Genomic DNA, 10,911 nt, shown 5'->3' with positions numbered 1-10,911 from the left:
AGGTAGCTGGGGCTAAATGGACAAGGAAACACAGCCAAACATATGTAGACCACATTTAAGTCCTTGGAAAAGATGAGGAATCACCATGTGTAGTCCATCGAGGGAAAGTGAGTAAAGGGAGAGCATTGGGGTTAATTGCATCAAGATTCGTTGCAAGCTGAAAACTTGAAATGTTTAGTGTCCTAATGTAGATGATGCTTAGATAGGCTCTGTGTGTTTTAATGCAATTTAGAATTATATTACATAATGATAATCAATCATTTCATACTCCTGAGTGAACTTTCACAATTGGATCTTCCTTAATTTGGCCTCCCACCTGCCTAGGAGACATATCGCTTCTTATTTTTTGCCAAAGCCAAGAGTTTTAAGTCAGAGTTTGTGTTACGTTAGCCAGCTCATGAAAGAGGAGCTACTGTATGTGTACGGACAGCACAGGCACAGGTCCGCTGCCGCTGGCTTGGTGGTTAATGCCATGTTTACTCTTCCAGACCAACAAGAATCCCAGATTTCCTCAGTGCTTCCTGCAGGGGAGCCACAAATGCCTATGAGCGATCTATACTCCCACCCGGGTCTCTGTCCTGTACAAAAGACCAGTGTACATGTATATTTGTGCTTGTACTGTATGTCTAAAAATGCCCACAAAAACAGTTTTTTTGCTGGATTAAACCCTTTAGAAAGCTATATTGCTAACGTTCCCATTTATCATGTGATTTAACGTGCTTTAAAATGCCATCTTTGCTCATGGGCAAAATATTTTATTTTATCTTATTATTTTGCACCACCACATGATTATATATATATATATATATATATTACTAACTAAACTAAAGGCCTGTTCACACCAAGGACGATTACATTCTAAATGTAAGAGAATTCAGAGTCTATACATCACAACTAGAACAACAGTGGTACAGAGAAACAATATCATTGGAAATGCTTCTAGAACATTTTTTTTCCAGCTGATGAATGATAAAAAAACACTGACAACCAATCAGAATCCATCCTTCCTTAAAGAGTTTGTGCATTTAAAGCAGCAGAGGACAAAACTACAGTGCACAATTATAATAAACAGGACATTAACGTACATTGGTGCTGATGCTAATAGTTATTGTTATATTTATCTTTATAGACATCATTCTTGGTGTGAATGTACAGTTATTATGATTTATTCCGTCTGTGGATGTGTTTGATATGGGAAGTGTGTTTTAGCTATGACCCTGCTGGTCTGTTCACAGCTGAGTTTGATTTAAGTTTTATCAGTTGGGGATTTCAGCTCATGTGTTACGTTCAGGTTCATTCTTCCACAGGCACAAATGAAACGAATAACAGACAGACCAATGATGTCAGCCTTGATTATCTGCAACTGTTCCTTTACGCTAGCTTTTGCCCTGCCTCTGTCATTTCCTATTTTTTATTTAACATAATTCTGTCAAATAAAAAACAGACATTTCAACATATAGGTTACCTCAAGAACTCAAGTATGAATATAGATGTATTTCTGATAGATTGGTATTTTGGCCAGCCTTAGCCAGATCAATTAATTTAGAACATTTTGGCCTTGTATCACTTCCAAAATCTACTGACAGCCTTTTCTCAATGCTTTTGTTTAAATATATTATGTAAAATAAATGATCATTAAAATGACTTTTAATGATCAAATAAACAAACAACAAAATGAAAATAAAGCAGCAGCCCCTCACGGATAACCGCCACATATAGTCATAATAAAACAACATAAAGTCCAGTCTTCTTTCATCTTGCACTGTTATCACTCCTTCTTTTATCCTTCTGGAGCTCCTCCATGGGACTCGAGACCGGTGTGTCGCACAGGTGATTAGCACTTGCGTCACTGGCCTTGCTCTGTCCCACAGCTCTCTGCCCCGCCCTGCCACATACCCCGATCACCCTTCGCAGGCTGTGGGGAACCCACGAGACTGCACTCTAGGGGTTGCACCGACTAATCAACTAGTCGACTTTAATGCTCTGCCATGAGGCTTTAAAGGTGCCCTAGAACCAGTTTTTACAAGATGTAATATCAGTCTAACGTGTCCCCTGAATGTGTCTGTGAAGTTTCAGCTCAAAATACCCCATAGATTTTTTTTTATTCATTTTTTTAACTGCCTATTTTGGGGCATCATTAACTATGCACCGATTCAGGATACGGCCCCTTTAAATTGTGTGCTCCCTGCCCCCCGAGCTCTCGACTATAATACAGTGCATTTACAAAGTTTACACAGCTAATATAACCCTCAAATGGATCTTTACAAGACGTTCATCATGCATACTGCATGCATGCGTCAAATCATGTGAGTATAGTATTTATTTGGATGTTTACATTTGATTCTGAATGATTTTGAGGCTGTGCTTCATGGCTAAAGCTAACATTAAACACTGTTGGAGAGATTTATAATGAATGAGGTTGTGTTTATGCATTATACAGACTGCAAGTGTTTAAAAATGAAAATAGCGACAACTAGTCGCTGGTCATGGCACATTACGGCTAACTGGTCGTCCATAACTGGACTTTTAAGTGTATGAACGTTGTCTGAAGGCTACAGCAAAATAAAGTATGGCGTAATAAACACAATTAAACCGGACAAAATATAACCATTTACCATTAAAATCAAGGAAAACTATGTCGGACAGGCAAATCTAGTGGTTTCGCGAATCCAGCAGCTTCTGAAATGCTTCGGATGGAACAAAACCTCGGCAGAGCCTTAACACGCCACAGACGCGTGCAGTGTAAACACGGGGTAAAGCCCGGAACACACCAAGCCAACGCCGACGAACTAGTGGCAACGAAAGCAGACTGCAGGGTTGGCTCACGTTGGCAGCGTCTGGTTCCAAAGTTGCCCTGATACACCAAACCGACGCTCGACCCCCGATGGCCAAGTAGCATGTTCATACTGCATCTGCATAAGAAGAAATGCCTTTCCGTACCAGCAGGTGGCAGTAGCTGAACAGCCACACACACACACACACATAGCACGCAGATAGAACGTGCACATACAGAATCATTATTGTCAACACTGTTCTGTGATTTATCATTGAAATAGCTTAGAAATAGAAAACTTCTAGCATTTATTTCTTAGTAACTAAAACCCACAGCTTCACTTTTAGTAGAGAGACGCTGCCAGGTAGAATTAATTCACACACGCAATAGCTCTCTCACTAATGCATTCATATAAATGTAATCTTAACTGTGCTACTTTATCTGTATCTGATTTAGAACAAGCAGAAATCTGTGAGAATTATAAAGACACAAAGACAAAAGAACTGATAAAATAAACTTATGTAGGAGCATTTTTTAAAAAGTATTTTGATTCAACTTTAATCACATAAATTGACACTGAAAATCTGAAGTCATTCAACCCCTACACTCTACTCCCCTCATCACGGCAGCCACAGCACCTGGGTGTAAGGACAGAGGAGGGAGAGAAAAGGAGACAGAGGAATCAGGAGAGACAAAGAAGAGAGAGGGAATAGAGTGAAAAAAATTCTTGGCCCATTTCCCAAAATGCACTGCAATCTGGTCCTCCACTAGATGGGTGAACTCCTCCGCGATGCTTGGCAGTGGTGCTGGATACCCCTCGGTTGACGGCCCTCTGACTCCTCCAACGCCTTGTGGACAGCGATTGCTCTTCCGGTTCCAGGCAGCTGGCAGCGATTCCCGCGTTCCCTGCTCCTCCCCAACATGGCGGGCGGCAGAAGGCTCTGGCCTTAGGCAATCGGCGGCCACTCCTCTGCTCCCTCTCAGGCAGCAGCCACCCCTCCACAACCCAGACGGATGGCAGCGAGTTTGTCACTCCAAGTCACTTCAGCCCACCACCTTGAGCATCCATGGCAGCAGACTCTGCTCAGTTCGATGGCACCACAGATTTCCTACAGAGGCGAGGACTTTTTGACAGCGTGTTCCTCCATTCTCACGGGTTTCAGCACCAATGTAACAATGTTAAAGGCTCAGTGAAGAAGGAGGCGGGAACCAGCGAACGTTAAATGTAACTGTTAATGACCCAATAAACATACAAAACAAAACGAATGTAAAGCATCAGCCCCTCACAGAAGACTGCCACATATAAACATAATAAAACACCAAAATAAATGTCCCAGGCCTGGTCCTCTCTCATCGTCAATCCTCCTTTTATCCTTCCGGAGCTCCTTCGTGAGACTCGAGACCGGTGTGGCGTGCAGGTGGCACTCATTAGCACTTGTGCCACATACCTCGCTCCATTCCCACGGCTCTCGGCCTCGCCCTGCTTGCCACATTCATATACTGTACATTTGGAACTGCAAAATTTTCATAAATGACAGGAAATGTATTTATATATGTAATAATAATAATAATGTTTTTCATTTTATATCTTATTTTGAAAGAGTTACATATACAAAATGCATATATGTTTGGAACTGCAAAACTTGTACCTAAAAGCATTCTTAAGTTCTGCCAAAACTTAATTTTTTTTTTTTTACTTATTTATAATAATAATAATAATGTTTTTTCTATTTTATATTTAATTTTCTAAGACCAGTTCATTTAAAAGATCAGCCTCTTCTCAACCCATACATTTCACAACTCGCCAACTAATCAAAAAGACCAATATTTCTAATTTCTGAAGCGAGGCGATGCTTTTGTGTAAAAAAAAAAAAAAATCCATATTTAACAAGTTATGAAGGAAAATATCTAGCTTTTGCCAGACCACCTTCCATATTCTACTTACAAAAAAGTGTTCACGCAGTTCAAAAAGTTTATGCTACGTCCTACACCTTCTCTATTCAACTTACGGAAAAAGCTTAACTGACGCAATGCCAGTTCCGTTTTTTCCGTAATTTGAATACGGAAGACGGGCTGGCGGAAGCTAGATATTTTACCAACACAAGCGCATCACTTCACTTCAGAAGGCATTTATTAACCCCCTGGAGCCGTGTGGAGTACATGTTTATGATGGATGAATATGGATGGAGGCACTTTCTTCAGCTTCATACTCGTGACCCCTGTGCACTGCAATTATAAAGCTCGGATGCGTCAGGATGTTTATTAATATATCTCCGATTATGTTCATCAGAAAGAAAGTCATATACATTCCTATTTAGGTATTAAGTTTATACTTTAAACATACTTTTAACTGCCTTAAAATAAGTAGATTTGAAGTAAATTCATATGTACACTCCCAGTGGACTACACAAAAATGCACATACTCAGAATTAGGAACATATAGGCTATCTGTTTTCTTTACAAATCAATATTAAAGTAGGCTTATATAAAGTATATTTCTGAGAAGTATATAAAAGTATACTTCCTTATTTTTCGTTTAAAAAAAAAAAGTATATTAATGGCACACTTGAATAAACAGCTTTTTTGTAAGGGGTAACTGCTGGCCACCCAGACTTTTGAAAGAAACTGTTGTTTTCAGCTCTTAGCCTGTGGTATTAAAGAGAGAATTCACCATCAGAGCGGCTGGAACTTAACCTCTTGGGGTCAGTCTATTGTGTGCTGCACATTTGGTTCTTCATAAAACCTATACTCAGGAGATGTTATCACTCACTTGGGGAGGGTATTTCAGCTATTCCCATTCACAGAGCACAATAGCAGAAGATAACTCACCTGGCCATGAAGACAATAGAATAGTACGATTGCTACGGATGGCTGTAAAGCCAGATCTTTCATTGTTCAATAGGAGAGTTAACCAAATGTTTGCTGCTGGCTCTCTACATGCGGCGCCACATCTGCTGAGCTCTGAGGTCCTTATGACTGTTTATTTTTTTACGGATGCTTTTCTGTGTTTAGCAAGCTTTTACAGCCTCCAAAGGGCAACCCTTGATCCGTGGTGCTTCAGACATGAATCTGACCATTCAAAACGTGTGTGTAGCTCTTGAGAACTGGGAAGAGGGCTTTTTCAGTCAACCAGAAAGCAGTGCAAACTAGATTTTGGGTGGATTTTGCTTACTCATGCCAAACTCACCTCCACAATGACAGGCTGTTCTGGGTGGTTGCTAGGATTTATTATTGAGCAATAGTAATAATGTTTTCCTTTCCTCACCCAAAAATCCTAAACTCACCATTAAGTTGTTCCAAACCTGTACAAGTTTCTTTCTTTTGTTTAACACATTAGAAGATATTTTGAACGGAGAATGTTGGTAACCAGACAGTTGACGGCACCCATTGACTTCCATAGTATTTTGGAATGGAAGTCAGTGGGTGCCATCAACTGTCTGGTTACCAACATTCTTCAAAATATCTTCTTTTGTGTTCAACAGAAGAAAGAAAGTCATACAGGTTGGAAAAACATAGGGGTGAGTAAAGGATGACAGAATTTTAAATTTTGGGTGAACTATCCCTTTAAAGTAAAAATGAATCGGAGTGATATTAAATAATATCCCGGCTCTTCCAAGTTTTATAATATAGTGAAGGGGGAGTGAGATTTTCAATCCCCGAAAAAGCATATCCATCCATCATAAAAGTAATCCATACGACTCCAAGGGGGTTAATAAAGGGCTTCTGAAGTGAAGCGATGCATTTTTTGTAAAAATAATATCCATATTTAAAAATGTATAAACCTGTGACCAAGCGGCAACCTCCCCCCTTTTCTCTTGAAGCCAATATGGTGACTTAAACTGCAATTCATCAACTGGCCGCTAGAGACAGGCTCCAAAAGAGAGCACATTCTCATTGAGCCCCATGTTAAAAAGCCCAACTTTACAGCAGAATAAAACATGTTTACAGCCTGGTACAAATTGTGGTTTTGGTCTATACAGTTAATTTTACCCTTCATGACAACTGTGAGGGGGGTGAATTTGTTTTATAACTCATCCGTTTAAATTATATTAAGCATATAAAAATTCTGCATAATTAAGAGCGTGGCCACTTAAGTGACAGGTGGTCTGCCACTGCTGTCACCACTAGCTCTTTGTCTGCTGCCATCACATCACCTCCACCCACGTCCCGCCTCTTTGCCCATTTTCTGTTATCCAGGAGTAAGATAAACGCGGTGACGCACTGCCGAGATGGCAACAACCAGCTATAGGCCGTGTGTCCACCAAAGCGTTTTTAGCCAGCTGAAAACGCTAGGTGCTCTGCTTAAAACGCCTATCGCGCTTCTGCAGTGCAGCGTTTTTTTCCGTTGAGACTCTTTGTTGCTATGATACGGAATATCCACGGCACTGTTACTTATAACTGATTTTGCAGGTAATTTGTTTCAGACTAAAAATGTTGACACAATGTGAAATGACTTGCTATGTATTTTCGGAGACCAGCAATATTAATTTCTCATTCATTTTATTCCGTTCTCTGCTTGTTAATGTCGTTGTACAGCAAGAATGTTGTGACAGTTGGCCGGTGTAGTATTTGTCCCGCCCCTCCTCCAATATGATTGGACGGCTGGCTAAAAAAGTGACAGTGATGAGCGCAGCGTTTTACTCAAAGTTGAAAATTCTTCAACTCGAGGCGACCAGTAAAAAACGCAGAGCTCTCAGCACTTGAGCATGAAAAAAAAATGCTCAGCGCCTCGTTACGCTCCTGGCGTTTAAAAAAAAAATGCGGCGTTCCCATTGAAACAATTGAAAAAGTACGCTAGCAGCTGGAAAAAACGCTTTGGTGGACACACGGCCTTAGGTTTCAAAAATGCTCTTCAGAAACCTACGTGTGACGTCACGGACACTACGTCCATATTTTTTTACAGTCTATGCCTGTAACTCGGCGAATGACGTAGATGTAGGAGTATCGTAAACTTAGGCGCCTAAGCAAACTTAGACAAACTCAAGCTCCTCTTCACTTATATCGAAATCCTCTGACATTTCTCTTTAAAAATTTTTATTTTAAACTTTTAATTAATAACCAGTGTTTTGTTTTGCTCTATGCGCTTCCGCGTTCATCAATACATCATGTATCAGGTCAAAGGTTACTGTTTTTCCGTAACTCTGTGCGTACGGCCAATTACTGTTTTCTAGTTATTATAAAGTTTTAAATATGGATATGTTTCCTACAAAAACACATTGCTTCACTTCAGAAGGCCTTTATTAACCCCCTGGAGCTGTATGGATTACTTTTATGATGAATAGATGCACTATTTTGGGCTTCAAAATCTCACGCCTGCTTCATTACCATTAAAAAGCTTGGGAGAGCCAGGACATTATTTAATATAACCCTGATTGTGTTCATCTGAAATAAGATAGTCATATACACCTACACTCACCTAAAGAATTATTAGGAACACCATACTTATACTGTGTTTGACCCCCTTTCGCCTTCAGAACGGCCTTAATTCTACGTGTCATTGATTCAACAAGGTGCTGAAAGCATTCTTTAGAAATGTTGGCCCATATTGATAGGACAGCATCTTGCAGTTGATGGAGATTTGTGGGATGCACATCCAGGGCACGAAGCTCCCGTTCCACCACATCCCAAAGATGCTCTATTGGGTTGAGATCTGGTGACTGTGGGGGCCATTTTAGTACAGTGAACTCATTGTCATGTTCAAGAAACCAATTTGAAATGATGCAAGCTTTGTGACATGGTGCATTATCTTGCTGAAAGTAGCCATCAGAGGATGGGTACATGGTGGTCATAAAGGGATGGACATGCTCAGGTAGGCCGTGGCATTTAAACGATGCCCAATTGGCACTAAGGGGCCTAAAGTGTGCCAAGAAAACATCCCCCACACCATTAAACCACCACCACCAGCCTGCACAGTGGTAACAAGGCATGATGGATCCATGTTCTCACTATGTTTACGCCAAATTCTGACTCTACCATCTGAATGTCTCAACAGAAATCGAGACTCATCAGACCAGGCAACATTTTTCCAGTCTTCAACTGTCCAATTTTGGTGAGCTTGTACAAATTGTAGCCTCTTTTTCTATTTGTAGTGGAGATGAGTGGTACCCGGTGGGGTCTTCTGCTGTTGTAGCCCATCCGCTTCAAGGTTGTGCGTGTTGTGGCTTTACAAATGCTTTGCTGCATACCTCAGTTGTAACGAGTGGTTATTTCAGTCAAAGTTGCTCTTCTATCAGCTTGAATCAGTCGGCCCATTCTCCTCTGACCTCTAGCATCAACAAGGCATTTTCGCCCACAGAACTGCCGCATACTGGATGTTTTTCTCTTTTCACACCATTCTTTGTAAACCCTAGAAATGGTTGTGCGTGAAAATCCCAGTAACTGAGCAGATTGTGAAATACTCAGACCGGCCCGTCTGGCACCAACAACCATGCCACGCTCAAAATTGCTTAAATCACCTTTCTTTCCCATTCTGACATTCAGTTTGCATTTCAGGAGATTGTCTTGACCAGGACCACACCCCTAAATGCATTGAAGCAACTGACATGTGATTGGTTGATTAGATAATTGCATTAATGAGAAATTGAACAAGTGTTCCTAATAATCCTTTAGGTGAGAGTATATGGCTTGAGGGTGAGTAATTCATGGGATAATTTTCATTTTGGGTGAACTATCCATTTAACATCCATGGAAGCTTTCAATTGCTCAAAAGGTACTAAAAATTGGAAAAAGTTAAAGGGAACTATCCCTTTTAGGTGAAAGTTTGAAGCCCATCATGGGTTATGGCAGATGCATTTATCAAACTTTATTAGTTTTATGGGTAGCCTGCATCTTTGCCAGCTATACAATGTTAACCTGCTGTTAACTTGGGGGAGAAGTTGGGGCCGAGCCCCAGATTGTGTGTTGGGGCAGTAGCCGCGCTGTGCTCAGGGTCTCTAGAGGGGGCAGGTCCACAGGAAGGCCTCAAGCTGTGAATAAACAGCTGTATGTAGGATCGCCTGCCGGTCTGGAGCCAGGCACAGACCCCTAGACCCACTCACTGACCCGTTCGTGTCAGTCACCCCAGTCCTATTAATACACAAGACCTGCAGCCATACACACACTTCTAAATGGAAAAATGTTAGACATGACAACAATGGACTTTCGTCAGATCATTTGTTTCATTGTTTGTTAAACCACTGAATCTAGACTGAAAGAACTGTTACATAAAACTGAAGATAAACTCATTTCAGAACAAACAGTCTGGCATTTGGACAGACCACAGGTGTAGTTCATCACAATTAAGTTTGACATGATCCACTATTAAATGTCCAAATACTTTTATAATGATATATTGATGATATTACCGTTCAAACGTTTTTTTTTTTTAAATGTCTCTTATGCTTACCAAGGCTGCATTTGTTCAAAAACACCCAGTGAAGTATTATTACAAACTAAAACTTTTTTCTTTTTAATATATTTTCTTATCTTATCTTCAGTGTCACATGATCATTTGAATATGCTGATTTGGAGTTAAAAAAATGTCTTCTTATTATATCAAGTATTTTTGTGTTAGTTTGCAAATTCATATTTATTCTGAGAGGTCCTTTGTTTGATGCGGCCTGGTGTCCACTGTGATGAGCAGTGACATATACGAGTGAGAAATGCTCCAGCGCCTCTCCAGAACTGCGGAGATGATAAGAGGAGAGGGAAACGTGAGAGGAAATGGGATTTGTTCAGGTTCAGTGCTCCACTTAAAGCTTGCTAGAAGAGAGCACTCACTAGTGTCCCAATAATTGACCATAATTACCAGGAGGACTAATGTGAGATATGAAATGGGTTCATGTTGGGGTGACATGTTTGTTCTGATTTGAAATGGCTTAAAACCACCTACATCCTGGACCATGTAGTCAAACCTTTCAACATTTGCTGATTTTGCATCATGTTATAATGTGTCATCATCTGGAAAATGTAGGCTATTCCACACAGCTCGGTTTTCAGTCATGAAATTTTCCGCTTCAGATGCTGTTTAAACCAATGTGATTAAGGAAAATAAATACAATTTTTTAAACGTAATGATGGGATTTTTTTGAAATGCACACTTTTAATATTCTTGACAGGGGGAGGCATGAGCAGAAGCACCATATGGGTGGCAGACTATT

The sequence above is a fragment of the Chanodichthys erythropterus genome, chromosome 18 (genome assembly GCF_024489055.1).
Source record: "Chanodichthys erythropterus isolate Z2021 chromosome 18, ASM2448905v1, whole genome shotgun sequence".
NCBI classification, from domain to species: domain Eukaryota; kingdom Metazoa; phylum Chordata; class Actinopteri; order Cypriniformes; family Xenocyprididae; genus Chanodichthys; species Chanodichthys erythropterus.
The sequence above is the reverse complement of the archived record's forward strand: the minus strand, read 5'-3'. Positions refer to the sequence as shown.